Source organism: Malaclemys terrapin, chromosome 6, assembly GCF_027887155.1.
Source record: "Malaclemys terrapin pileata isolate rMalTer1 chromosome 6, rMalTer1.hap1, whole genome shotgun sequence".
Taxonomy (NCBI): domain Eukaryota; kingdom Metazoa; phylum Chordata; order Testudines; family Emydidae; genus Malaclemys; species Malaclemys terrapin.
Window position 1 is genome coordinate 91,516,584 of NC_071510.1, and position 27,781 is coordinate 91,544,364.

Here is a 27,781-nt window from a genome sequence, read left to right on the forward strand (position 1 = left end):
CCCATGAGGAATTATTGGTTAAACTGAAAAACATGGGGATCGATATGAAAATCCAGAGGTGGATAAGGAATTGGTTAATGGGGAGAATGCAGCGGGTCGTATTAAAGGGTGAACTGTCGGGTTGGAGGGAGGTTACTAGTGGAGTGCCTCAAGGTTCGGTTTTGGGACCCATTTTATTTAATCTATTTATAACTGACCTCGGAACCGATTGCAGGAGTGGGCTGATAAAGTTTGCGGATGATACGAAGGTGGGAGGCGTTGTAAATTCGGAGGAGGATAGGGATATTCTGCAGGGAGACTTGAATGAGCTTGTGAATTGGAGTATCAGAAATAGGATGAAATTTAATAGTGAAAAGTGTAAGGTGATGCATTTGGGGATAACTAATAACAATTTTAGATACAAGATGGGGACGCATTGGTTAGAAGTAACGGAAGAGGAGAAGGACCTAGGGGTCCTTGTAGACCGCAGGATGACTATGAGTCGGCAATGTGACGTGGCAGTGAAAAAAGCCAATGCTGTCTTGGGATGCATTAGGAGAGGTATATCTAGTAGGGATAAGGAGGTCCTGCTTCCGTTGTACAAGGCGCTGGTGAGACCCCATTTGGAGTACTGTGTGCAGTTCTGGTCTCCCATGTTTAAAAAAGATGAACTCAAACTGGAACGGGTGCAGAGAAGGGCCACTAGGATGATCAGAGGAATGGAAAACCTGTCGTATGAAAGGAGACTAGAGGAGCTTGGGTTGTTTAGTCTGACAAAGCGAAGGCTGAGGGGGGATATGATTGCTATCTTTAAATATATTAGAGGGATTAATACAAGGGAGGGAGAGGAATTATTCCAGCTTAGTACTAATGTGGATACGAGAACGAATGGATATAAACTGGCCGTGGGGAAGTTCAGGCTTGAAATTAGACGAAGGTTTCTGACCGTCAGAGGGGTGAAATATTGGAACGGCCTTCCGAGGGAAACGGTGGGGGCGACGGACCTGTCTGGTTTTAAGATTAAGTTAGATAAGTTTATGGAGGGAATGGTTTAATGGTAAAACATAGTGGTCAAGGAAAACCAAGCAATGGTAGGTAAATAGTAAAATGGCTAACAGGGGTCAGGCTGGAAACTCTTGCCTATATGCTCGGGGTCTTACTGATCGCCATATTTGGGGTCGGGAAGGAATTTTCCTCCAGGGCAGATTGGCTGAGCCTCTGGAGGTTTTTCGCCTTCCTCCGCAGCATGGGGCAGGGATCGCTAGCAGGAGGGTCTCTGCCGATTGAAGTCACTAAAAACAGGATTGGGGACTTCAACAGCAGAGTCCAGGGAAGAGGTAGGGACGGTTTTATGGCCTGCAGCATGCAGGGGGTCAGACCAGATGATCATAATGGTCCCTTCTGACCTTAAAGTCTATGAGTCTATGAGTCTATATCAGATGCTTGGCTGTTCATTTCATAATCTGTCATTATTATAAGATTCAAAATGGCATTGATATGAAGAAAGGAAAATGGGAATTTGGCTTATCCCTCTTTAACTACTTAGTGAATTTAGTCTCTAAAAGGACTAAGGAAGAGATTTCATAATCAACAAACAGTCCCACTCTCTCACCAGTATTAAGACCTTGTATAAGAATTTTAAAGGGCACAGCTCCAAGGTAGGGTTTAAAAAGGGCCAAACATGCTTTCCCACTCTAGGGAACAAACTTTCTAAACAGTAACCTCAACCTGCACCTGCTTTTGACTTTATGCTCCCATTTAAAGGTCAGCAGGATGATTAGGGATGAAAATCTGGTAGCTGATGGTACGAGTACTCTAATTTACACTTACAGTTCATTTTGAAAGAGCTAATATGCAGTTCCATGGAGATGGATAAATAAATAAATCTATCTTCCCTTTTTGTCATGTGCCATTTGTACATGTAACACTGGAAGTGTAATGCTTCAGATGACTTGGGTCTTCATTAGTCAGCAGTGCATCCCAAAGCACATCCTATCACATGCCTTGATCAGTTTTAAAAGACAAACAAGAACAAGCCAGCTTGATATGGGATCTACAGACAAACTTGTCAGCTAGATCTCATCCCGAGGCTGTAAACTAAGACTCTGTATTGAACCTGCTGAGTCTGCACTTACATGTTACCCACAAAGCCTTGAGATAGTATCTCTGATAAACTGCTGATCAGTACAGATGTTTAATGGTTAGCAAGGGCCCCCTCCCAACACAACAAAGTACGAGTTCTTTTTTCTTGGCAGGTGGATGGGCCCTTTGGCTGTGCCCACACAGATTGTTTTAATGTCTGAGTTACATATTCATTAAATCATTACATCTTAATTTGTCAGGTGCAGCACTGACATAAGACTTTAATTAATTCTTTATAATAAAAACAAGATCAACACTACCATAAAAATATAAAACAAACTTCCCCCAAAATGTGAAATGTAGCTTCTTAGTCAGACATCCCAAGCCTCTGTTCCGATGTTAGCTCTTCTGATATGTGAGAGATCTAGTCAGCTTCCCGTTTGATTCTGGAGTTTCGCAATCCAGATTATCTCCTGCTCATATGTCGCTTTTTTGGCCAAGCGAGGAGGTGAGATGACTAAAGCTATTAGCTGACTAAGCAGGTGGCCAATATCTATTACTGTTATGAAATATTCTGTATTCATTTAAATCTTAAATAAAAAAGGACTTGAAACCTGCTAATTCTGTAGTTGTCTAGTCTATGTAACATGTATTTCTATTGCTCATCCTCTTTCCCCGAGCCCTCCCCAGTTGTCAGTTACTAGATCCTCAGCACCCTCCTCTTGTCTTAGGGTATGTCTCTGTAACCCACACACCTCCTGGGTGTGGTGTTGTGTCCCATCTGGTGGCTTCGAGACCACTTAGAGAAATAAAATGAATCTGCTCTACAGCCTTAGCTAAGAGCCAGGTGGCTTTTTGCTCATGCGGTAGAGGCTCATGCACTAAGCTCCAGAGGTCCCCAGTTTGATCCTGCCCGCCAACGACTGGGGTCTGTTGGTGTTGCATCTCCACTGCAATCAGAGGTGTGGCAGGAGCATGGGAGGTCATACCCTGCGCTAGGTTTGATTAGCTTGAATAACAGCAGTGAAGCCGTGGCAGCACAGGGTAGGCGCTGAAGTACATACACGTGGTTCCAAGCAGACTTGTACAGCCTGTGCTGCTGGTATTGTTATTTGAGCATGTCTAGGCATGCTGCAGTCACACCTGTGATTGCAGTGGAGACATACCCTTGGACTGTAAACTCTTTAGAACAGGGGTCTACAACTTCAGCATGTGGCCCCTCAGGGTAGTCCTCTGGCGGGCCACGAGAGATTTTGTTTACGCTGACCGTCTGCAGTCACGGCCCTCCACAGCCTCCTGTGGCTGTGATTCACCATTCCTGGCCAATGGCAGCTGCGGGAATGGCAAACCGTGGCCACTGGGAGCTGGGGGGAGGGGCCCGTGCCTGTGGATGGTCAACGTAAACAAAATGTCTTGTGGCCCGCCAGCAGATTACCCTGATGGGCCACGTGCCAAAGGTTGCCGAACCCTGCTTTAGAACATGGATTGTATGTTACTATGGGTTTTTCCAGTACTCAGGACAATAGGGCTTCATTCCAGACTGGGGCCTCTCAGTGCTATTGTAATACAAATAATCAATTACTGCTACCTTGTTGAGTCATTGGACTTACTCCAGTAGTTGAGATGGACTTCTTCTTTGTCCGCTCTGCATTCCTGCTACAGTGACAAAACCAAGCCGAGGTTATTAATCCCTGGCTTTCTTATGTGATTCTAACATTGGATCTCCCTGCCTACAGTAACTATGAAAAGTCATTTCTTGGCTCTGGTCTTCATAGTTTTATCCTTTCTCTCGGAAATTGAGAGGTGTCTGAGATTCTTCTTGGATTGCTTGGCCTCTCATAACAAGGTTATTCTCAGATCCAGGTGTGGTGCTCTTCCTATTTGTAACTAGCCCCCTTTCATCTTAGTCCAGGAGCTCTTGTCATTCTTACATAACTGCTATATGAAACAACGCTGAGACCTGGAGATAAGAACCATTTTAGAGACAGAAAATCAGGGGCCTAAGGATCTGCAAGGTAAAGGGTGATTCCCAAGCCCATGTAAACTTCAAAGGTGACCCATGTTTCCCCTCTTCCGGCAATGTAACATCCTTCTTTCTATATTTGCTTGCATTGCCATAACTGTTCACAGCCAGGAGATCCAAGTGTGACGGATGGACCCCCTTTTCTGGGATGCCACCTGATGTGCTGGGGTTTAACTAAGCCTCCCCCCCGCTCAATCAGCCTGCGTTCCCTCTTACTGGTTTGCTGGATTAGGCTCTCCAGCCTCTTGCAGCACACACAGGTAGAGCCACACCCCTCTGCAGACACAGACTGAAGTCAGCTCTGTGTGAGAGCGCTCCCCCAGCACTCACGTGCCCACTCCCTTTAAGGGGTACAAACCCAAAGGTTTTATGAAATTCGCCACCTCCCTCAATGTGGAGGGAGATATGCACAACTTCTTACCCCCCCCCCCCCAGTTAGAAATTACATACATTGGGTTATATTATAAACAAACAATAAGTTTATTAACTACAAAAGGTGAATTTTAAGTGACTATAAGAGATAACAGACAGAACAAAGCAGATTATTGACCAAATAAAGCAAAATACGCAAGCTAAGCTCAATATACTTGAGAAACAGGTTACAAAATGTAAATTCTTACCCTAAATGTTATTTTATGCAGGTTGCAAAGTTTCTGTGCTTCAGAGTTCCAGTTATATTCCTTTTCAGACTGGACCCCTGTCTCAGTCTGGACTTCCCCCTTGCCTTCCCTTCAGGTGGCTTAAGCAGTCTTTCTTCTTGAGCAGACAGGCCATGGAGAGGAGGAGCCATGTTTGCCTTTCTCTCCACCCTTAAATAGGGTTTCCATAAGGCGGGAATCTTTTGTTTCCCAAATTTGACCCCCTCCTTCCCTTTCAGTGGAAAGTTACAAAAAGTCCCAGGTAATGTTTAGTTTCAGGTGACAAGACCACCTGACCTAGTAGTGTCACAGTTACGTCCTGGGATGCCGCTCAGGAGGAAGCGAGATTAGTATCTTCATGGTTTTGTTGTTCCTTCCTGATGGTTCATCAAATTTGATGACCTGTCGTGTGGTGGGTGTCTTCCCAATACACACCCAGTTGTAATTGTTACATAGTCCATATTTCTAACTCTAGATACAGAAATGGTACGTGCATACAAATTGGAAATTCACATTCAGAAAATCATAACCTTTCCAATAATACCTTACAAGACCCATCTTGCATAAAGTATATCTCAGTTATGTCATATCCATTTTATAAGCATATTTCCATAAAGAGTACAGAGTGCAACCTCACACCAAGAACCTGGTTTCTTTTGGTGCTTAGCTAGTGCTTCTCCTTAGCTGGCCAGCAGGGATTTTACAGCACTTCCCTTCCTGCATGAAAACTGAGAGTACCAACCCTGCAGCCTTCTGAGCCATTACTAAAGGCTACTCTTCAATCTCGGTTTCCCACTTGGTACCAAGAAACATTACCAGCACCTCTAGGCCACCAGGCTGACTCATCATAAAGGTCTCATTGTACTTAACTTCTGTTTTTTTCCCCTCTCTTCTCCTGGGGGAAGGTTTATGGCCTTTACTAGAACATCCTTCTTTGGCTTTGACAAATGCAATCTTGCCCCATGTATATTCATTCTCAATGCTGCTGCAAAGATCATTTTCCTAGCCTGTCATTTTGACCACATTGCCCCCCTCTCTCTGCATCCCTCTGCTGGCTCTCCCTTCTCTTTAACATCAAACACAAGCTGCTTGTCTTCATTTTCAGACCCCCCCTTAATGGTCTAGCCTCACTCTACCTATCAGCTTTTACTCGCTATCAAAATGTCGACTGTTGCCTTCAAGAAGCCATGGTGCCAGCCTCTATTGCCCACTTGTTAAATTTGCAAACAGGCACCTTTATGCTTTCTGTCTTGCTCCCCACACACTTGGGAGGTGCTCCCTGTAAGTATCCACAAAGCTGCCTCATTATCCTCCTTAAAACTGTCCTTTTCCATGATGCCTACAAAAAAACCTGACAGTGGTTAGGCTGCAGGTGTGCTGAGAGCACTACTTATCCTGTTCACAAGTATATCATTGTTTCTTTGTACTCCTGCATCTGTCTGTCAGTGTCCATCTGTTGTCTCTTGTCTTATGCCTATATTGTAAGCTCTCTGAGGTAGGGGCTGTCCTGTTGGTCTGTACAGCACCTAGCAGAGTAGGGTCCTGGTCCATGACTAGGGCTCCTAGGGGCTACAATAAGACAAATAATAAGATTATTAGGTCCTCTATCGGTATTGAAATTCAATCGGGTTTGGGTGTCTAACTCCCATAGGATCCTTTGAAAATTCAACATACCTGTATTTAATCTACGTGTCAATGCAAGTGCTGTAAAACCAGAAAACTGTTGGATAATTGACTGGTTGTTTAAGTCCTTTTTGCAGTTTTCATAGTAATTCTGCTTCAATGAGTTTAAAATAATAAAAATCTGAGATGGAAAGGGCTTATTAAGTTTTCTTGTTCATGCATACACATCTCCAATGCAGATTTGTTCCATACAAGCTATTCTCAAATGCTTTGACCAATTTCTATATAAGTGACTGACACTTTTGATCTTTCACCATTCCCCTTGGGATATTATTTCACATTCTGATAGTCTTTGCTATTAGAAAACTTTTCCAGATATTCAGCTTTAATTTTCCCTTGTCCGGCTTTAGTCAGAACTAGTCACATCCCTTTTTGATCACAGTAAACAATTTCTCTCACTCCTTGAGGTTAAAAGAAAACATTCTTGTGATTAGCTTAGCTGGTGCATAATATTGTGCCAAACTAATGCATACAGGTAGCTGTCAGTTCGACATCTGTGATCTGAAGCAAACCTGAATTCAGACATTAAAAAATTGCTGGAAAACCAAAAGAAGTGGTTACATCAGTTGTGGCAGAATAACCAGCTATTTCTGAATATTCATTCAGCAGCATGAAGTCTGCCTACTGACTTCAGAGGTCACTGAAGAGTTTTTATAGGACCTGATCTTTGTAATTTCTTTTGCCGCATCATCTCTTCCCAGCTGGACTTCCAGAACAAGAAAGATGGGGGAAGATGAGACACAAGTGGAGGGGAGAAAAGATCAAAGGGAAGAGAAGGCCCGTTAAGAAAAAAATGATGGGGGAAAACTTTTTCATATGGTGAATTGTAATTGTTTCCTCCTCTTCTTTCCCTTCCTCTCCTGCTCCTTAATTCCATCCTCATATGAGGCTGTTTCAGGGTATTGAAGGGCTCCTCCCTGAGGCATGGAAAGGGGCTTTACGCTTTATTTTTTCCTATTGTACTGTGGTGGCCATTCCATTGGAAATATCCAAAGTGTTCATTTTCCCTTTTCACCTTGTTTCTCTTGATACCTGAGAAGCAGCTGTGTACTTGTACTGTATCAATTTTCATGGGCTTGTAGCGTATATGTTAATATCGTCACTTCCCTTGCTCGTTTTGCATTTCTTGAGTGTGTGCTATTGTTGACTATGTATTCATATGCCATCTGGGTTTGGAGTCTTCCAGTTTATGATGTCATCTCTGCAAACACTGAATTTCAGAAGTCTGTTTATATTCTCTGTAAACTGAACTGCTCAGTCTAAAATATTTTCAGATGCTAAATTATAATCAAAACATCATATGGTTGAATTATGCAGGGTTCTACAGTTATGAACAAATCCTATTTAGGCTAAGAATATTAACATTTGATTTAATATACATCTGAAGTTTACGTTCTTCCTGGACCCAGACTAGCCAACCACATTCAGAGACCAGAGAATAAGAATAGTGAAGATACACACACTATTTTTTTCTGGAAAAAGACAAACAAAATTCCACTATTGGCCATTGCCATTTCCCTGATAGGCTTGAATTGGAGGAATTGTTAGTTGCTTGTTAATTCAATTGCCAACTACATTTTTGTAAATCCCTTGAGAGGTAATGTGATGGAGGACTTTATAAATCCCAAAATAAGTAAGTGCCATTGTTCACGATTACACTATAGTAAGGATCAGCCACCTATTGAAGTGTATCAATGGAAGCAACAGGTGACATGGTGAAACGGTTCTGCCCTGTTAGGGACCGATCCAACTCCTACTGAAGTGAATGGAAAGACCTCCATTGACTTAACTGGGAACTGGATTGGGCTCTAGCTTTCAATAAAATCAAAGACATCTCTCAGTGCATCAGCCCATTTGGCACACTTTGAAAAAAACGATTGTAAATTTTGAAAATGAGTCCTCTTGCAAAGTAGGCCAATTGGTCAGCTGCAAACTTGGCACAGCTGTGAAGAATGTGTCCTGGGCAGTCCATAGGAACACGATGTTCTTTTTCACTTCTGAGAGCTGTGGTGACTGAACTAAGGGCTTAACCCAAGACAGAGATGGCTCAGCGCTGAAATAAAGGAGCTAAATAAAAAACAAAGAAATAAACAAATAGTATTCAAAAGTGAAGCTCAGCTTGGAAGAAAAAAAAAGTAAGAAAACACCACAATCTAAAAAGTTAAACATTTTTAGAACAAATGTTCTGGTTTATTGTGTGTCTTGGAACAAAACCCAGCAAAATTCAGAGAATTCTCTGGCAGAAGCTTATGGAACTTGACCTTTATATCAATACAGTGCAGAATTGATGCAAAATTCCTGAAAAAAATACTGTGAAGTATTTAATTTTTATGCTGTAATCATGTCAAGGGTGTAAAACTAATCAGAAAAAGGAAGAACCTAGTAACCCCTGCATATTCGAAGTGCTACACGGAATTTTTGTTACATGACTCCCAACCGAGCTAGAAGTCTGTGCTGTGAATTTACCTCTACCCAAACGTATAAAGCCTGCTGCAATGGATGCATCCACAAAACTGTAGGTCCAGTCTTAGCATCTGCATCATTAACACACATTTAACCTATTCAAATGGGTGTTGCGTGCAAGCAGAAAACAACACATGCGCACACTGGGGCAGGTCCACAGCTGGGGTCAACTGTCATGGCTCCATTTATTTCAATGGAGCTATGATATTTAGCTGAGAACACCAGCTGAGGATCTCACCCATTGTCTTTTTAGTGGCTCACATGTTTCACTGAGTTCTGAAAACTTGGTACTCAATGATTTTGCACAGTAACTTATTTAGACAAGGCTAGGGGTATGTCTACACTAGAGCTGAAAGGTGTAAATTCCATTTCCAGAAGACATAATGCATTAGCTCTGATCACGTTAGCGTACTAAAAATGGAAGTGCAGCCACTGTGACATGAGTGGCAGGACAGGATAGCTGCCCTGCATGCATATTTAAAGTCTTGAATGGGATCACACTTAGGGTGGCTCACTTCTGTTGTTTCCCCCACCGTGACTACTCTTTTATATTTAGTGCAGAAGCTCAATCAGAATTAGTGTATGAATGTCTCCTTGAGATGCTAATTACAACTTCCAGCTCTAATGTAGACATAGTCTAGCTCTGCTCACTCATTATTGCAAGTATGTTGACAAGAATATTGCCTCTGCTTTTTTCTTCTCTTCAGGGTCTGTGTTTCAAACATCCATAAAGTAAGAGAAACTGTATGATCAGCAGAGTAGTGTCAAAGGGATTCACTATACATTTACAATATTTTGAAAAATATCTCAAAACTGGGCTTTCATTTCTATGGTTTCTTACAAAAGAAACTCCTCTCAGTTATAAAAATCAGGAGTAACACCATTAAAATCAATGGCACTACACCAATATACAAGTAACAGGAGGGGAGAAGGAGGCTATGTTTCTGCAACATATCTTTGCCAAAAATTCAGAGCCAATGCCCTTGAGTTCTCTTAACTCAATACTCTAGAACAAGGGAGGGCAAAATACGGCCCATGGGCTGGATCCGGCCTGCCAGCTGTTTTAATCCGGCCCTTGAGCTCTCACTGGGGAGTGGGGTCTGGGGCTTGCCCCGCTCCGACACTCCAGCTGGGAAGCGGGGTCAGGGGCCACTCCATGCAGCTCCCGGAAGCAGTGGCATGGCCCTCCTCTGGCTCCTATGCGTAGGGGCAGCTAGAGGGCTCTGCTTTGCACACTGTCGCAGCCCCAAGCACCGCTCCCGCAGCTCCCATTGGCCGGGAACTGTAGTCAGTGGGAGCTGCAGGGGCAATGCCTGTGGATGGGGCAATATGCAGAGCTGCCTGGCTGCACCTCCACATAGGAGCTGGAGAAGGGACCTGCCACTGCTTCTGGGAGTCGCTTGAGGTATGCGCCGCCTGCACCCCTGAGCCTCTCCCCACGCCCAACCCTCTGCCCCAACCCTGATCTCCCTCCCGCCCTCCAAAATCCTCAATCCTGGCCTGGAGCACCCTCCTGCACCCCAAACCTCTCATCCCCAGCCCCACCCTAGAGTCTGCACCCCCAGCTGGAGCCCTCACTCCTCACGTCCCAAACCCCTACGCCAGCCCTGATTCCCCCTCCCGCCCTCCAAACCCCTCGGTTCCAGCCAGAGCACCTTCCTACATCCCAAATCCTCATTTCCAGCCCCACCCCAAAGCCCCCACCCCCAGCTGGAGCCCTCACCCCACATCCCACCCCCCTGCCCCCAGTGCCCCCTCCCGCATTCTGAATTCCTCATTTCTGGCCCAACCCTGGAGCCCGCACCTCCAACCAGAGCCCTCACCCCCTCCCGTACACCAACCCAAATTTTGTGAGCATTCATGGCCTGCCATACAATTTCTATTCCCAGATGACCACGTTGGGCCAAAAAGTTTGCCCACCCCTGCTCTAGAATTTTATGTCAAGAATTATATGGACACTTTAGACTTGCATCTATTGGACGTAATGGATGGACTGCAGTGAGAAAATAATGTATCACAAAATGTATGGTTATATACCAAATGCCTTGGGTGCTTTCCACCACCCAAGAAGTGCAGCAATCTAAAGTAAATGCATTTCTTGAAGCACGTTGTTACCTTTATAAAATGGCTTCCAGAACATGTTTTTAAAACAGATATAAAAAGTCATTGTCTTCAAGAATTTTTAAAACATTTTTAATTAATGTTTTTATGAATGCTTAAAAATATTACAGACTTCAGGAGCCCAGAGCTTCAGCTGCTTTTCATAAACCAGCACTTACATCTTTCTGTTGAAATCTATAAGTGAAAGTTCTCATTCTCAGCTGCTGGCTCCCTGCTGGCCTCCCTGACTCTGGTTCCAAGAGACTGAGCTTGGGTCAGTAAAAATAAGTTAAAAGCTATTTCTAGAGAGCATTTAAAGGCTCTTGTTTTCACTGATCCAAGGTCCTTTTTCAGTTGTGGAAATCAACTGAGAGTAGCTGAAATTGATTCACAGAGGCTAGTGGCAGACTTCCACTTCTGTTTCTGTGGAAATGAAGTGTAGATTGGGGGAGGGGCAGATGGTTTTAAATACATACTTTATAAAAACGGTCACCTATCTGATCTTTCTTTCTCCTCAAACCTGATTGAAGAGGCTGCTGGTAGCTACAGCCAGCCAAGTCGCTTGTAGACTTCAGCTGTTAGTAGAGGCCTGGGAGCTACAAGCGCAGTTTGCAAACAAACAAGAAAATACACCTACAGCATGATTTTTCATTGTCCTGCCCCTTGTGTAGTAATTTACAATAGTATAAAGGGGTGTAAAATGCTACCAAAGTGTAATGGAAGTGTTCTACTCCTGCCACTTTTTGTATTATTGTAAATAACTGTGCAAGGAGTGGAACAATGGCAAAGTGGACCATTAGTGTCTCATAAAGAGTCATGGACTTAAGGGGGTAGCCGTGTTAGTCTGTATCTAAAGAAGTGGGTTTTTTACCCATGAAAGCTTATGCCCAAATAAATCTGTTTGTCTTTAAGGTGCCACCGGACTCCTTGTTGCTTTTGTAGTCATGGACTTTATCAGTCAGGGCTGGTCTACACTGGAAACTTACATCAGCATGGCTACATCTCTCAGGGTGCGAAAAATCCACACCCCCAGGAGACATAGCTATGCCGATCTAACCCCCAGTGTAGACAGTGCTAGGTCTTGGAAAGAATTCATCCATCGACTTAGCTACCGCCTCTCAGGGAGGTGGATTAACTACAGCAACTGGAGAACCCCTCCTGTCGCTGTAGTGAGTGTCTACACTGAAGTGCTGCAGCACTGCAGCTGTCCCACTGTAGCAATTGAAGTATAGACATAGCCTCATTCTAGCCCTCAAAATACATCTTAAAAGAAAGTACAATCCACTGCAGCATTCCCAGCAAATGGGCGTGCATGTGGGGGTTTGCAGCAGGAGTTAGTGGGACTAATTCTGTACTCCAGGGGTCGGCAACATTCGGCACACGTCAGGTTTGGCCAATCGTGGCCCCCACTGACCGCGGTTCGCCATCCCGGGCCAATGGGGGCGACAAGAAGCGGCGTGGGCGAGCGATGTGCTGGCTGCGGCTTCTCACCACCCCCATTGGCCCGGGACGGCTAACCACGGCCAGTGGAGGCCGCGATCAGCCGAACCTGCCAGGTCAGCAGGTAAATAAAACTGGCCCGGCCCGCCAGGGTGCTTACCCTGGCGAGCCGCGTGCCGAACGTTGCCGACCCCTGCTGTGCTCAGTTACATGGTTACAACTACCTTTGACTTAAAGGGCAGTTGTACCCATAACTGAGAACAGAATTTGGCCCAATGTATGCAGCTAAAGTTCAGAAGGCATTCTAAATTCTCACTCGAAATTCCTATTTTCAGTTAATCGAACTTCCCTTCTGTGATAAAACTTAATCCTTGTGTTCAGCCATGCTGTTCTCAGCACAGAGCCTGAGGAGAAAGGGCAAAGGTGACATTATGCCCTCTGCCCCTCAGAAAAGCACTTGAGAGACCACAGAGGTTTGGTCAACTTCATTGCTTCAGTTGCCCACGGAATACACTTCTTCAGCTGTCACTTCGTGAATGATTATGTAAGACAACATGTTGGGATTTCCCACACAGTCTATGGAAATGCTGGCAATTCTGCAACTGTAAGGAAAAAATGGACCATTGGATGAATCAAGTCCTGTGGCATATGTCTAGATTCCTCTGTATCATACTGGGCTGCAGAAGTTTTGAGAAGTCTATTTGTCATAGCTGCAACACCCTTAGGTGAGCCTACAATGTAAAAGCCAAGCCTATTTGTTTTTACAGAAGTCAGCTGTCACTATTCAATCACTTGCCTCTGGAAAAGGGTTTGCAGACATAAAGTATATTTAATTCATTTTGGAATGGTGGCTTATTTAAAAACACTCTATGGCAACTTTAATGTTGTACTTTTTATTTAAGATAACTTCTCATCCAAACAGATGGGGAATCTTGTTTCATTTTCTGATTAAACATAGTGACTACTTAATATCAACTCTTTCAGTCCATTTATCACTTGGCATAGATTTCTCAACAGGAAAAGCCAAGCTTGATGTAAAATATGTGAGATTCAATATATGTCATACTCATCCCAAAAACAGTTTAATTGGGACTCCACACAATAACTTGGTTATACCCTAGATAGCTGCACATCTTTATCAAGTAGACTACAAATTTGTTAATGGAACATGCTTCAAATGTCATTGTTAAAAGTTTTATATTAACACTACCTCAACTTTAATGAGGGTGGAGATGGAGTAAAGTTACAGTCTGATTTATTACAAGGAGCATCAGTTCCTGGAATAGTGCAACTGGGATGAATAACATATGATGAAGAAATTCTCTTTTGTCTGACTAATTTAATTTAGTGTTTCTATTTCAATGTAAAATGCTGTTTTAATAAATAGCCTTTTATCTGTCCCAGAGCATCATATTTAATGCCTTCTGAATGTAATGTGAAATTGTATGCACAGAACATATCACTTTCAGTTTTAACTAAATGAATTATTTACATTCAGACTTGCTTCAGAGTTCTTGGCCCTTTCTAACTACTCAGTTCGCTGTGAATTATCTCTTCAGTTGCCAGCTGTATGACACTGTTTGTGTTAACAAAGGTGAAATAAAGTTCATGGAAAGTATTAATTTTCAAATAAACAGCTTAATAGGTCTCTGCCAGTCAATTCATGTTACACATAGGGACTTGTCATGACACACTGTTATTTTCCTAAGTAGAAGTAAACTTTACCATAAGAACTATCCAACTATTATAGCAGGGCCTATAGCAACATTGTAGTTAGAGAACATATATTAATATAATTATAATAGGGGTTTTCAGAAGTTTTGTAGATCATCTATTTAAAACTGCTTTGAGTTGTAACATAGTGTAGCAGATAAGTTGTCAGATGAGATCATTTAAAAACATAAATAATTTAAAACAATTGTAAATCAAAAGATGCAAATGGCCTAAAGCAACTTTACTTTGGCTTCTGTAGGAGCAGGACTAGGTCTCTTAGCCTCTTTATGATTTATACTGTGACACAGTGGTTTTCAAACTTCTTAGGCTGCGAACCCCTTTCCAAGTAATGTAATCCACTGCTTACCCTCATCTGAGATAGGGTCATAATATATCTATGAAAACGGGGGGAAAGGGTTTGTAAGGGATATTGTCCACCATTACAAGATTTTTCTCACGTACCCCCTGACGAGAGCTTGCATAACATTTTTACCAGTTTTAGATTTATTTATTTTTTGCTAACTTCAGATAGTAACATCAAAGAATTAAGTTTGAGGTCTTTTTTACACAAGTGGCTTGATACTTTTTTTGTTTTTATGAAGAACATAGGGCTGGACTGTGCTACAGTGGGATGAGGAAAACAATGCAAGGAATTTCTTTCATTTATCCCCCTAGATAGGGACCAGGCCTAGTTGCAGTAAACTGTGGGCACACTTTGTCTACACCAGCCATACCAAGGTACCATTTGGTAAGAATGTATGTGTAATGACTAGAAACAGCTGCTTGTCTTTTCTATATGCCTAGAAAATGTTCTTCTCATCTCTTTTGTCCGAGATATTTTCAGGAACAAATGGACTCCATCTAGTAGTAACGACTTCTTCCCCTATGAACTTTTAAGTACTCTGACCCTGATTCTCCTCTGTCTTGCATCTTGTGTAGTCATCTATATTTTTATGAAGTGGGTGTACAGAAAAGTGCAAGACAGTAGAGAATTAGGCCAGCTACAAAGATTTTTTGAGGGAAAAAACCCACAGGATCCAATGCTCTCCTGCCATGAAAAAATTACTGAACATCACAAGGTGAACCTCATGGAACAGAAGCCACATATTCACTTCCAAGGGGCAGATTTACAGCCTTGGGTAGTGGAGGGGGAGAGGGTGCAGCCTGGGAATAGCCTTCCTTCTGCCCTTCTCTCTGGACCCCCACTCTCCCATCCCTTAGGATGCTTGTATTATTGGCTACTCCCCAATGGCTGTTCACTACTACTCTTTGAAGTGCTGTAGAAGCAATGGAGGTGCGGTCCATTAAGTAGTAGAGTTTAGCTATAACTCCCACCTAGATTTCCATTCAGAAATCTACTGGGTCATATGGAGAATCTGACATGGAAAGTTATTGCTCCCAAGGCTCTGTTCCTGCATGCTTCAAATCCATCCTGTGCCTAGGAAAGTTCCCGGGAAAAGAAACATGCCGTGGACCTGTTGTTTCTCCTTTCTGCACTTCCCACCTTAGTTCTGTCAGTTGTTTCTCTTCTCTGCCAGTGTCACTGAGAAGGAGAATCAGACCAATAATTGGCTTATATCTCCTCACTGAGTGAATTCAAGGCTCGTTGCTTGTCCTGTAATCATGCACTATGAGGTAAGTCAGAGTCCTGGTGTGGACCCAGCATTTCCAAGATAAGACTTTTAAGTTTGTGTTGATTCCACATATGTTCATTCTTTTTTGCAAAGCATCTACACAAAGCTGACGTGTTTGTGCTGCCCAACCTTGGTCATCCAAGAGTAGACAGCTATTCAGAAAGGGGGTAGGAGATCAATACATATCATTGTTAGGATGCTGAAGTCACTGAGCACCATGATAAATTATCCCAACTCCTGTCTAATCCTATTTACCACATTTCTTAACAGGTTTGCTGTATGGAAATCAGGTTAAAAAATGTTCATGGAAGTGCGTAAGCAGCCTTGTTCTTAGAAGGCAAAGATAGCATGTATTGGTGTGTCTCCGATAAAGCAGCTTCTAAGAACCTTGAGGTCTCAGTGACCTTTGAACATGCATAGTCTTTCTACATACAGCTGAGCGTGAGATTATTTATGGAACATTTCTGAAATAGTAAGTAGGAGTCCTAGCCAAAAGGTTGCCCATCAAGATTTCTCAAACTTTTGAATTACAGATGCATCCAAATGGGCTTAAGGTGACAAGATTTCACATTAGAAATCTTCCTGTAAGGTATGGAGGAATGACATTAAGCTGAGACAAATCTGGCATATCTTCTGTACATATGGATCAATAGCCTTTTCTTTCCAGACAGCAATTACAAAGCACTCCAGTCAGAGTGTTGGAGTGTTGGAGCCTGAAACGTCCATGAACTTTGGGCAGAAAGAGGAGCCCGAAGAACTTTTGGTGGCAATATCAAGTTCCTTTTGAGGAGGAGTGAGATGAAATCGTCAGTGACTAAAAGTATTAAGAAGCAGGGTGAAGAATATGGAAAAAATAATTATATGGAAAGTAAAGGGAGTTAAGGAAATCAGTAAAACCAGGAAGAAAGTTGCAGACAGGAAAATGGACTGAAACCTACCTGAAAATATACTATATTTATATGTTTTTTCTGTCATTTTCTCTGCGCATTCAGGATGTCTGAACAGTGTTACAGCATGATTGGTTTGCTGGTTAAATATAAAAAAAAAACACCTTTATTTATTTTCCCTACTGATTACAATTCTGTTCTTAAAACTATTGTTTTGCTGATGGTGAATAAATGGGAATAAGGAATTAACACTACAGGTATTAAGGTATTTATGTAATGTGGGGTGATAACTCAGGATATAAGATAAGATATAACTAACATAAGAGAAGTACCATGTCTTCCTTTTGTTATATTTCCAGTGTTTCTACCCTGACTCATAGATTATAAATCCAGAAGGAATCACTGTGATCATCTACCCTGATCTCCTGTACAGTAGAGGTCATAGGGCTCCCCTGAAATTATTCCTGTTTGAACTAGAACATGTCTTTTAGAAAAACATCCAATTCTTGTTTAAAATTTTCCAGGGATGGAGAATTTACCATAACCCTTGGTAAATTGTTCCAATAGTGAATTACCCTCACTGTTTAATATTTGCTCCTTATTTCTACTCTGAATTTGTCTAGCTTCAACTTCCAGCCATTAAATCTTGTTATATCTTTGTCTGCTCGACTGAAGAGCCTATTATCAAATATTTTCTCCCCCTTGGAAGTATTTATAGACTGTGATCAAGTCACCCCTTAACCTTCTTTTTGTTAAACACAACAGATTGAGCTCCTTAAATCTTTCACTATAGGGCATGTTTGAATCATTCTTGTCTCTTCTCTGAATCCTCTCAATTTATCAACATATTGCTTGAATTGTGGACATCACAACTGGACACAGTATTCTAGTAGTGGTCACACCAGTGCCAAATACAGAGGTAATATAACCTTTCTACTCCAACTTCAGATTCACCTATTTATACATCCAAGGATCATATTAACGCTTTTAGCTACAGCATCGCATTGGGACTTCAGCATGATCCACCATGACAAAGAACCTCCTTTTCAAGGTCACTGCTTCCCAGAATAAGAGGCCCCCGCCATCCTGTAAGTATGTATGATTTGTTCCTAGATGTATGATTTTACATATTAATATGCATACTGTTTACAATTACATTTTGAAATCTCAGTTAGCCATTTGAAAATCCATTTAATGTGTGCCATGTAGATTTTGTATCATTTTAGTTTTGTAATCAAAATGTCATGTTGTCCTAAGCTAAGTGTCAAATGCCTTACTGAAGTCTAAGTATATTACATAAATACTAGTACCTTAATCAATCAAACTTGAAATTTCATCTAAAAAGATATCAAGTTAGTTTGATAGTAGGACCCAGGCTAGCCCTCACTGAAAATGCCAACATCAAGGTAGGCTGCACAAAGGAGAGCAGATTCTCCCAAAACTGGTGGTTAACACTGAAGTTAGACTCACCAACCAGTCACAAACTGTGCTTCTGATCCCCCACACTGGTTATCTAGAAACTAAAAAAAGAAATCACACAGCCCCCTTATTACATTCCAGTTCTCTGGCTCCTAATTAGCACATAAGCCCAGTAAAGTGAAAAGTTACTTAAAAACTCTGCTCACTTATACAAAATGTTCTTCTGACCCCAAAAGGCCAGTCACATTACCAGGTCAATATTAGTTTGGATCTTACCCAAAATACCATGCTGCCAGCCATCCTTTAGCGTCTAAAACTAAAAGTTTATTATAAAGAACAAGAAGAGACTTGTTAAATGGTATAGCAATCAGATATATACAGAGACTTCAAAGTCCATATATCAGGGGTTTAGCAGTATTGGTGAGTTTGCTGGCTTGAAAGTCCTCTGGAACACATCCACAGCTTGGATGGGTCATTCAGTCCTTTGTTCAGAGTTTCAATTTGTAGAAAAATTACTCCAGAGGTAAGAAGCAGCAGGAATGAAGACAAAATGGAGAATGTGCAGCTGCCTTTTGCCATGTGACTTGTACTTCCTTTGTCCCAAACACAAGCTTCGCAGCACATGGCATGGAAAAGCCTTAGAGTTCTCTGTCCACAGGCATGCCCCTACATGTCTTGCTGACTCATAAGATGTAGCCCCTGCCTTCTCTCAAAGGGTTAATTGTAGAGCTGATTGCTTGATAGCCTATCAAAAGCGGGCTTAGTCCTGATGCCATTCTGTCTGGGGGTGTCACCCAGAAACACAGCACAAGTTTTGAAATACAGATATACAATACACATTTATAGCTCACAATACAAAGGTGATACAAACATATAAATAAAATTATCATACTTGGCAAATCATAACATTTTCACTGACACCTTACACAGCATATCTGGCATGATTCATTGCAATTTTGTAATATTGGTATTAATAATAATATAAAGTGTCTCAAAATTCCTTACAGAGTCACAGATGGGTTTGGAAAATAGAGTGTACATGATTGCTATTAATTATATTATCTTCCTTTAATTCTTTATTAATCAAGATGCACATCAGCTTTTCTATCATCTTGCCTAGGATCAATCTCAGGCTGAAAGGCCTATAATTACCTGGGTCATCTCATTTACCCATTTTAGATATTACAACATTAGCTTTCTTCTAGCCTTCTGGAACTTCCTCAGTGTTTCAAAATTTGTTGAAAATCATCGTTAATGGTCCAGGGAGATTCCTCATAGAAAACAGCAGGCTGCAAGGATCTAGATTTGAATCTCAACTGGAGGCAGCAAACTGAGCAACTATAATGAAAGGATTGGGAGGGGGACTCTATGAATGATTATGTCTGCCTTAGCGCATGGGCACCAATTGGCACAGAATGCCTGATCCACCCAGGATTGAGATCTACACCATACAGATGAAAACAGCGTGGAAGTACTATAAACACTCGCATTACTGATGCTATTCCACTGGAATTAACTATCCTTGAACAATGCCTTCATTATAGAAGATAAAACATAGCTATTAAACAGCATCAGGTATTCTTATTGTAGAAATCCATTCATGGTATTTAATACAAACAAAATATTATATTCTATGATGCATCAATGCAACAATTACATGCTTTTACTTGAAAAATCATAGCTGGTTGCTTTATTCTTTCTGAAGAGTCTAGTTTGTTGACAAAAGAAATACCTGTCTATATTGACATTATTATGCACAGCTGTAACCTACGGATGTGAAGACCCAAGGAAACACCTTGCAACAGCTGCCAATGTGAAGGCACAGCCTCTAGGCCATCAGATGAAGTAGATTCAGTACAATTAATATGAGCAGACTGTGTTGTTCTATGCTATGAAGCCACCTCTCCACTACCTGCTGCTGGAGATTATGTACTTCCTTGCTAATAAGGTATAAAATAAAATGTCCACTTTAAGATTGCCCTGTTATATAAAATGATAAAAGGAAAGGATTCCCCATCCCCTTCTTTGACATCTTTATTCAAGTATTTTATCAGTTAAATACAGGGCTAAGGCTGCTGCTACTCTACCATGTGTTTAGAAACTGCACAGAACTAATATGAAGTTAAGGCACGTGCATGCAAATGAAAGTATTGCTGTTTAAGGCCTATTATTGGCAAAATACTTTGTTTAGTGAGTCATACGTTCTTGTAAATTGTTTCATTAGACATTTTTAGGATACTTATAGTATTGGAAGTGTAATTAACTGACTTCAGGTGTAAAGGAAACAGCAATATTCATCTTTAAAATGTTGCAGGGTGGGGGTAGGGGGGTCAGAAAAAAAGAGATAAGCCTGAACCACCACATTTGGGTCCATATCTGGACTATCTTCACCCCTCCCCTGCTAAAAGGCTTAAAGCCTAAGGCACTAAAACCCAGGTCTGCGGGGCCTAGGATAGCCGATGTTCCCACATCACCACCAGGAGACTATGCAGGAGGTGCTACAGTGCTCCAAAGGGCACTGTAGAGATTAGGCACCTGAGGAAATGCCATATAAAGAGGTCATAGAGACAGCACCCTGCAGCCTTCTGATTGGCCCATGCTCACTCTTTCTTTCTGGAGGAAGGCCCACAAAGTTGTTTGGGTACCCATATAGACTTTTGGTTAGTTGTGTTTCTAGATCTCACCTTTCTGTCTGATCTCCAGTCTCTGATGCCAGCCTGACACTTGCCTCCTGATTCCATTGGTTCTGATTCTGATCCCAACTCTTGCCTGTTGAGCCCACCTATAGTGATTACTCTGATCCCTGCTTTCTGATTATTGCTGTGTGGCTGTCCTTCACTTGTTGACATCAGCCCAGCTGCAATGGCTAGGCCAGATCTGATGCCCCAGTCCCTCACAAAGTTGCATGGACAATCTTAAATTTGACATTTCCTAACTCTTGAGTGTTTGAGATTTTCAGTTTTTCTTTTAACATAATTTACTGCACGATTATAGACATATCACTATTTAGTAAATCAACCTGGGAAATCTTTTGCCTATAGCCTGAACCAAATGTTATTTTTCAGGTTTTGGACATTCTCCATCTCCTCCTCCTGTCTTATGAATTAAATTTAATTAGGTTTTGGCTTCACTAGGGAGTCAAGAGACCCTCTTCTATGCCCTGATGTTATTTTCCTTTAAAGAGTGCAGCCTCCCTCATTCAGTGGCATGACGCAGTAGTCCCTTCACTGGGTCCCAAAGCAGTACTCCCCTTCATGTTGTTCTGTGTCCCTGGGGTTTCTTGGAACTTGTTCCTAGAGGTGGAATGCAGACTAATGAAATCCCAGAGCATGCAAATAAATTAAATATATTAATCCAAAGTACTTACAAAGCTGAATACCACCCTCTTGTAACATACACAAACCATAGACATGTGGATATTCACACTATGTACCATCACTCTATGCCATTGTAGCTTCTTTAAATAGTCTGTCCATCCCTAGACAACTTGTACAAGCCACAAGTATAAAATCTCTCCTAGTCACGGCATTCATTGCTATATATTTCAGTAAAGAGCAGATGGAGTCACATTTTCAATGCAAGAGTGGGGTGAAGAGGGAGAGAAAATATTAATGGTGGTCTTCATCCCCTTGTTTTATAAGCCTTTCTCGTGACAGAGGAGCCATGCTTTATCCCTTCACTGGCCGGTAGTCAATTTAAAAAGTATTTCAATGGGAGGGGATTATGGGAGTTTAGATCATTGCAAATCCCATCCTGAATCTCTGCAGGTCTCACCAATATAGAACAGGCCTGCTAATCCTAATTTTTTAGATGTGGTACTGCCACATCCTTCTTGTAGTGTGGGGCCCAAAACTGGACACAGTACTCCAGATGAGGCCTCACCAATGTCGAATAGAGGGGAATGAGCACGTCTTTCGATCTGCTGGCAATGCCCCTACTTATACAGCCCAAAATGCCATTAGCCTTCTTGGCAACAAGGGCACACTGTTCATTCATATCCAGCTTCGTGTCCACTGTAACCCCCAGGTCCTTTTCCGCAGAACTGCTGCCTAGCCATTCGGTCCCTAGTCTGTAGCAGTGCATGGGATTCTTCCATCCTAAGTGCAAGACTCTGCACTTGTCCTTGTTGAACCTCATCATATTTCTTTTTGCCCAATCCTCTAATTTGTCTAGGTCCCTCTGTATCCAATCCCTACCCTCCAGCGTATCTACCACTCTTCCCAGTTTAGTGTCATCTGCAAACTTGCTGAGGATGCAGCCCACGCCATCTTCCAGATCATTAATGAAGATATTGAACAAAACTGGCCCCAGGACCGACCCTTGGGGCACTCCACTTGATACCGGCTGCCAACTAGACACGGAGCCATTGATCACTACCCGTTGAGCCTGACAATCTAGCCAGCTTTCTATTCACCTTATAGTTCATTCATCCAGCCCATACTTCTTTAACTTGCCGGCAAGAATACTATGGGAGACCGTATCAAAAGCTTTGCTAAAGTCAAGGAATAACATGTCCACTGCTTTCTCCTCATCCACAGAGCCAGTTATCTCATCATAGAAGGCAATTAGGTTAGTTAGGAATGACTTGCCCTTGGTGAATCCATGCTGACTGTTCCTGATCACTTTCCTCTCCTCTAAGTGCTTCAGCATGGATTCCTTGAGGATCTGCTCCATGATTTTTCCAGGGACTGAGGTGTGGCTGACCAGTCTGTAGTTCCCTGGATCCGCCTTCTTCCCTTTTTTAAAGATGGGCACTACATTAGCCTTTTTCCAGTCATCCGGGACCTCCCCCGATCGCCATAAGTTTTCAAAGATAATGGCCAATGGCTCTGCCATCACATCTGCCAACTCCTTTAGTACCCTCAGATGCAGTGCATCTGGCCACATGGACTTGTGCTCGTCCATCTTTTCTAAATTGTCCTGAACCATTTATTTCTCCACAGAGGGCTGGTCACCTCCCTATGCTGTACTGCCCAGTGCAGTAGTCTGGGAGATGACCTTGTTCATGAAGACAGAAGCAAAAAAAAAAAAAAAAATTGAGTACATTAGCTTTTTCCACATCCTCTGTCACTAGGTTGTCTCCCTCATTCAGTAAGGGGCCCACACTTTCCTGGACTTTCTTCTTGTTGCTAACATACCTTCTTGTTCTCTTAACATCTCTTGCTAGCTGCAACTCCAAGTGTTATTTGGTCTTCCTGATTTCACTCCTGCATGCCTGAGCAATATTTTTATACTCCTCCCTGGTCATTTGTCCAATCTTCCATTTCTTGTAAGCTTCTTTTTTGTGTTTAAGATCAGCAAGGATTTCATTGTTAAGCTAAGCTGGTCGCCTGCCATATTTACTATTCTTTCTACACATCAGGATGGTTTGTTCCTGCAACCTCAATAAGGATTCTTATACATAAAATAAACTCCAGAATAAAAACATAACTGATTAATTTATGTCACAATGAACCTAACTTAATCAATAGTAACTTTCCCTTTGACTTTGGAGGGAGTACAATTGGCCAACATTTGGCACTAATTATAACCTATTTAAATAACTCACTCTGATTGGCTTGAGTCCTTATCTTGTCCAGGATTAGTGTCCAAACTTAGCCCATTCCTGAGGATTGGCTTCATGAGTAACTCAAGAATGGTAAGTACAGAAGTTTCAGCCTACGTGTAATGAAAGTCAACTATAGTTGCCAGTGGGAACCCAGGACTTTCAGAGCTAAAAGCATGAGTTGTTACAGCTTCACTGAAAGAGCTGAGGGCTAGATCTACAAAAGGACTTGTTGCAGTGTTTAACTTTTAGGCACTCTGCTACCCCGGGGTATGCTCAGCCTTGAGTTAGGAGCCCAGTCTTGCTATACCATGCCTAAGAATAGGGTTCGTAGCAGCCAGCAAGCTGAGTAGGGAACTGCCTAATTTGCCAATAGGAAATGCCAAGGAAAGGGGCATTGCCTAAACCTGGCCCCTCAAAAGTAGTTTGGTGTCCAATTCAACTTGGGATTCACAACCAGGAACCCATTTGTGGAGTTGGACACCTAAGCTAAGTCAGTCCTTTCTTGAGAAAACCTACCCCACCCCACCCAGTAATTAGCACATTCATCTGGGAGGCCAGTTTTCAATTCTCTGCTCTGTCTAAAGTGGGGGCTCCCTGATCCGAGCTGAGTGCCCTAGCCACTTGGCTATTGGAGATTTTGGTGCAGAGTTTTTTCAGTCTCTCCTGTTGGAGCTGTTCCGCTTTGTGTAAATAATTTAATATTCATTAGCATAGGGAATTGAACGGGGCTCTCCTACATTCCACATGAGTGCCCACACCACTAGACTATACAGTCAGTCAATGTCACACTGCCTCTCTGGTCCAGTGACTATTCCCAATGTCTTCAGGGATCAGGTTTCCAAGTTCTAAAACCATAGTCCTAAAGAGGACCTACCGATAGTTTAAAATTTCTTTTATAATATTTTCCCCAGCTGTTCTCTTCCCGTTTCTAGCCACTTTGATGGCCGTGCCTTCCACCTGTCTGGCAAAACATCATTTATTCAATTTCATCTAAGAGACTTTCCCCCAAACTAGTACCAGGGCTGTTTATTAAAAAATGCACTTAAAACTATCACAGAAACCAAATTTCTCACAAGAATTCAGTTTGATCTTCAGCAATGCAATGTAAGACCAGCAAAAGAAAAATTGTACCATTATTTATTACTCTTCTATAATAGCTATAGCTCTAACTGTGAAGTCTTTCACTCATCTTTCTGTCCTCTGCCAAGGAAAAAGAAGAGTTATTTAAATCTATAACTGAACCTTCTCAGAGGCTGACTAAATCTCCTCTTCTGGTCAACATTGTTCCTGATGCAATATTGCAGTAAGACAGGAATGTGATGATGCATTACATCAACAGGTCATGTTCACAGGATTCTTTTGATGATTTATTGCACTAGTATGGCAGCAGCAAACCACCTTCAGTAATTTTTTTTTTAATTACAAATGTAACTCTTCCCCCAACACGTGGTTCAAGCTTCTGCCCTGATGCTAATTGGAGTGGCTTCTCCCTCCTTTCTTGCATGGGTTGGACCCTGACCTCTGTTGCGACACCTGATGTCTCCACCCGAGGTAACTCCTCTCTGTGCCTGGGACACAAGGGATGCTGTCCCTTTGGAAAATGTCTAATATTACATTCTTAACAAGGCAGATAGCCTGGTACCCAAACAAAATACATTAATAATACAAACCCCAAGAAATGAAATGCCACATCCAAAAATAACAATGTAACAAAGAGGGAGTCTATTGGGGATTGCAAACGGAGGTTCTAGGGAAGGAAAGGCGTGTGGGTAGTTAATAAATACTCGAAAGTTAATACAACAAATTCCCCACCTCCCACCATTCACAGCTGTACGATTGCTCCCAGCTCCTTCCCTGGCATCTTCCCAGGTAGATGAAATGCTCAAGATGTGTCCGGAGATGCATGTCGCAATGCTGCCAATATTGGTTGGTTTAAAGAAAATGAAAGGGGCTGTCTTACAGTGTTTTCACCCCTGAGTGGTGAAGGGTCTTTTCCTGACTCCTTGGTCCTGTGGTGGTCTCAGCTGGTTCTAGGTAGCCAGCAACATGCTGGTTCTCTGCATCCCTGGGCACTGGTCTCTGCAGGGCTGGAATGTCTAACCATGCACTGGATCCCACAACAGCCCAAAGACCACCTATGTGGGGAGGAGTTAATCAGAGACTCTCAACTGTTCTGCTTCTCTCTCAGCTCCATAGTAAAAAAATCCAGAAGAGACACTAAAACTAGTCCCTTTGTCTTTGAGTCAGGCTGTTCCCTCCCATTGATTACCATTGAGAACTCATGGAGGACGGGTGAAGTTCAAGAGGACTGCATAAGGGCAGACATAGTACTTATCTTTAAAAAGAGGACCTGGGGAATTATAGGCCAGTCAGCTCAACTTTGATACCTGGAACAGATTATGAAGCAGATTATTAAACAATCCTGGAACAGATTATTAAACAATCAGTTTGTAAGCACTTAGAGGATAGCAGGGTTATAAGTAATAGATTTGTCAAGAACAAATCAGGCCAAACCAAACTATTTTCTTCTTTGACAGAGTTACTGGCTTGGGGGATGGAAGGAAGCAATAGATGTGATATCTTGATTTTAGTAAGGCTTTTAACACAGTCCCACATGGCATGCTTATTAGTAAAGTAGGGAAATGTGGTCTGGAAGAAATTTCTATAAGGTGGGTGCACAACTGGTTGACAGACCATACTCAAAAGAGTAGCTATTGATGGTTTGCTGTCAAACTGGGATGGGGTATCTAGTGGGATAACTGGGTCTCAGTCCTGGGTCTGATACTATTCAAAATTTTCATCAATGACTTGAAGAGTATGCTTATGCAATTTGTGGATGATACCAAGCTGGAAGGGGTTCCATCACTTTGATTAGAATTCAAAATGGATTAGAATTCAAAATGACCTTGACAAATTAGAGATTTGGTCTGAAATCAGCAAGATGAAAATCAATAAGGACAAGTGCAAAGCACTTCATGTAGGAAGGGGAAATCAAGTGTACAAATACAAAATGGGGAATATCTGTCTAGGCAGTAGTACTTCCAAAAAGGATCTGGGGGTTATAGTGGGTCACAGATTGAATATTAATCAAGAATGTGATGCAGTTGGAAAAAATGGCTAATATTTTGTGGTGTAGTAATACGAGTGTTGTATGTAAAACACGGGAGGTAATCATTCCATTCTACTCTGCACTGGTGAGGCCTGAGCAGGAGTACTGTGTTCAGTTCTGGGCACCACACTTTAAGATGTGGACAAATTGGAGTGAGTCCAGAGGAGAGCAACAAAAATGATAAAAGGTTAGAAAACACTGCCCTGTGAGGAAAGATTAAAACTACTGGGTGTGGTTAGTCTTGAGAAAGAAGAATGAGGGGGGATCTGATACCAGTCTTCAAATATGTTAATGGCTATTATAAAAAGGATCATGATCAATTGTTTTCTATATCCACTGACAGTAGAACAAGAAGTAATGGGCTTAATCTGCAGCAAGGGAGTTTTAAGTTAGATATTAGGAAAAACATTCCAACTATAAGGGTAGTTAAGACTGGAATTGAGTTCCAAGGAAGACTATAGAATCCCCGTCATTGGAGGTTTATAAGAACAGGTTGGAGAAACACTTGTCAGGGATGGTCTAGGACTTGGTCCTGCCTTAGCACAGGAAGATGGGATGAACTAGGTGACCTCTCGAGGTCCCTTCCAGGCTCTGTCTGTACTACATAGCAGTACATATCTACGTTTCTATGATCTTGCATATGTCCATTTGGGCAGAATTCACAATGAAATCACTGGGAATTTTGATTGAGGAAGGAGTACACCATCAGGCCTCTCTGTAAGTAAAGGATAGATTTTGGAGATGATGCGGACAATGTGGTAGGGAAGTTTAGTGGCCCATTAGAAACATTTACAAATTATATTTTAGTGGGGAATGGGATGATTTAGAGTGAGGATTATTCAGGCATACAGAGAAGGACCACAAAAGGTTCTTCTCTCCTAATTTATGTCATACATAAATATTTTTAAAATATTCTGTTTTTATCCAGATCATTTTATGTTAATAGAAGGAGACTGATTTTTAAAAAAAAAAAAAATGCCTGAATCTGTCCTCGGTTTGTACAGCCATAATAGAGGATTTAGGTGTCAAAATGATAGGATTTGCTCTCACAACTGATTTTGGG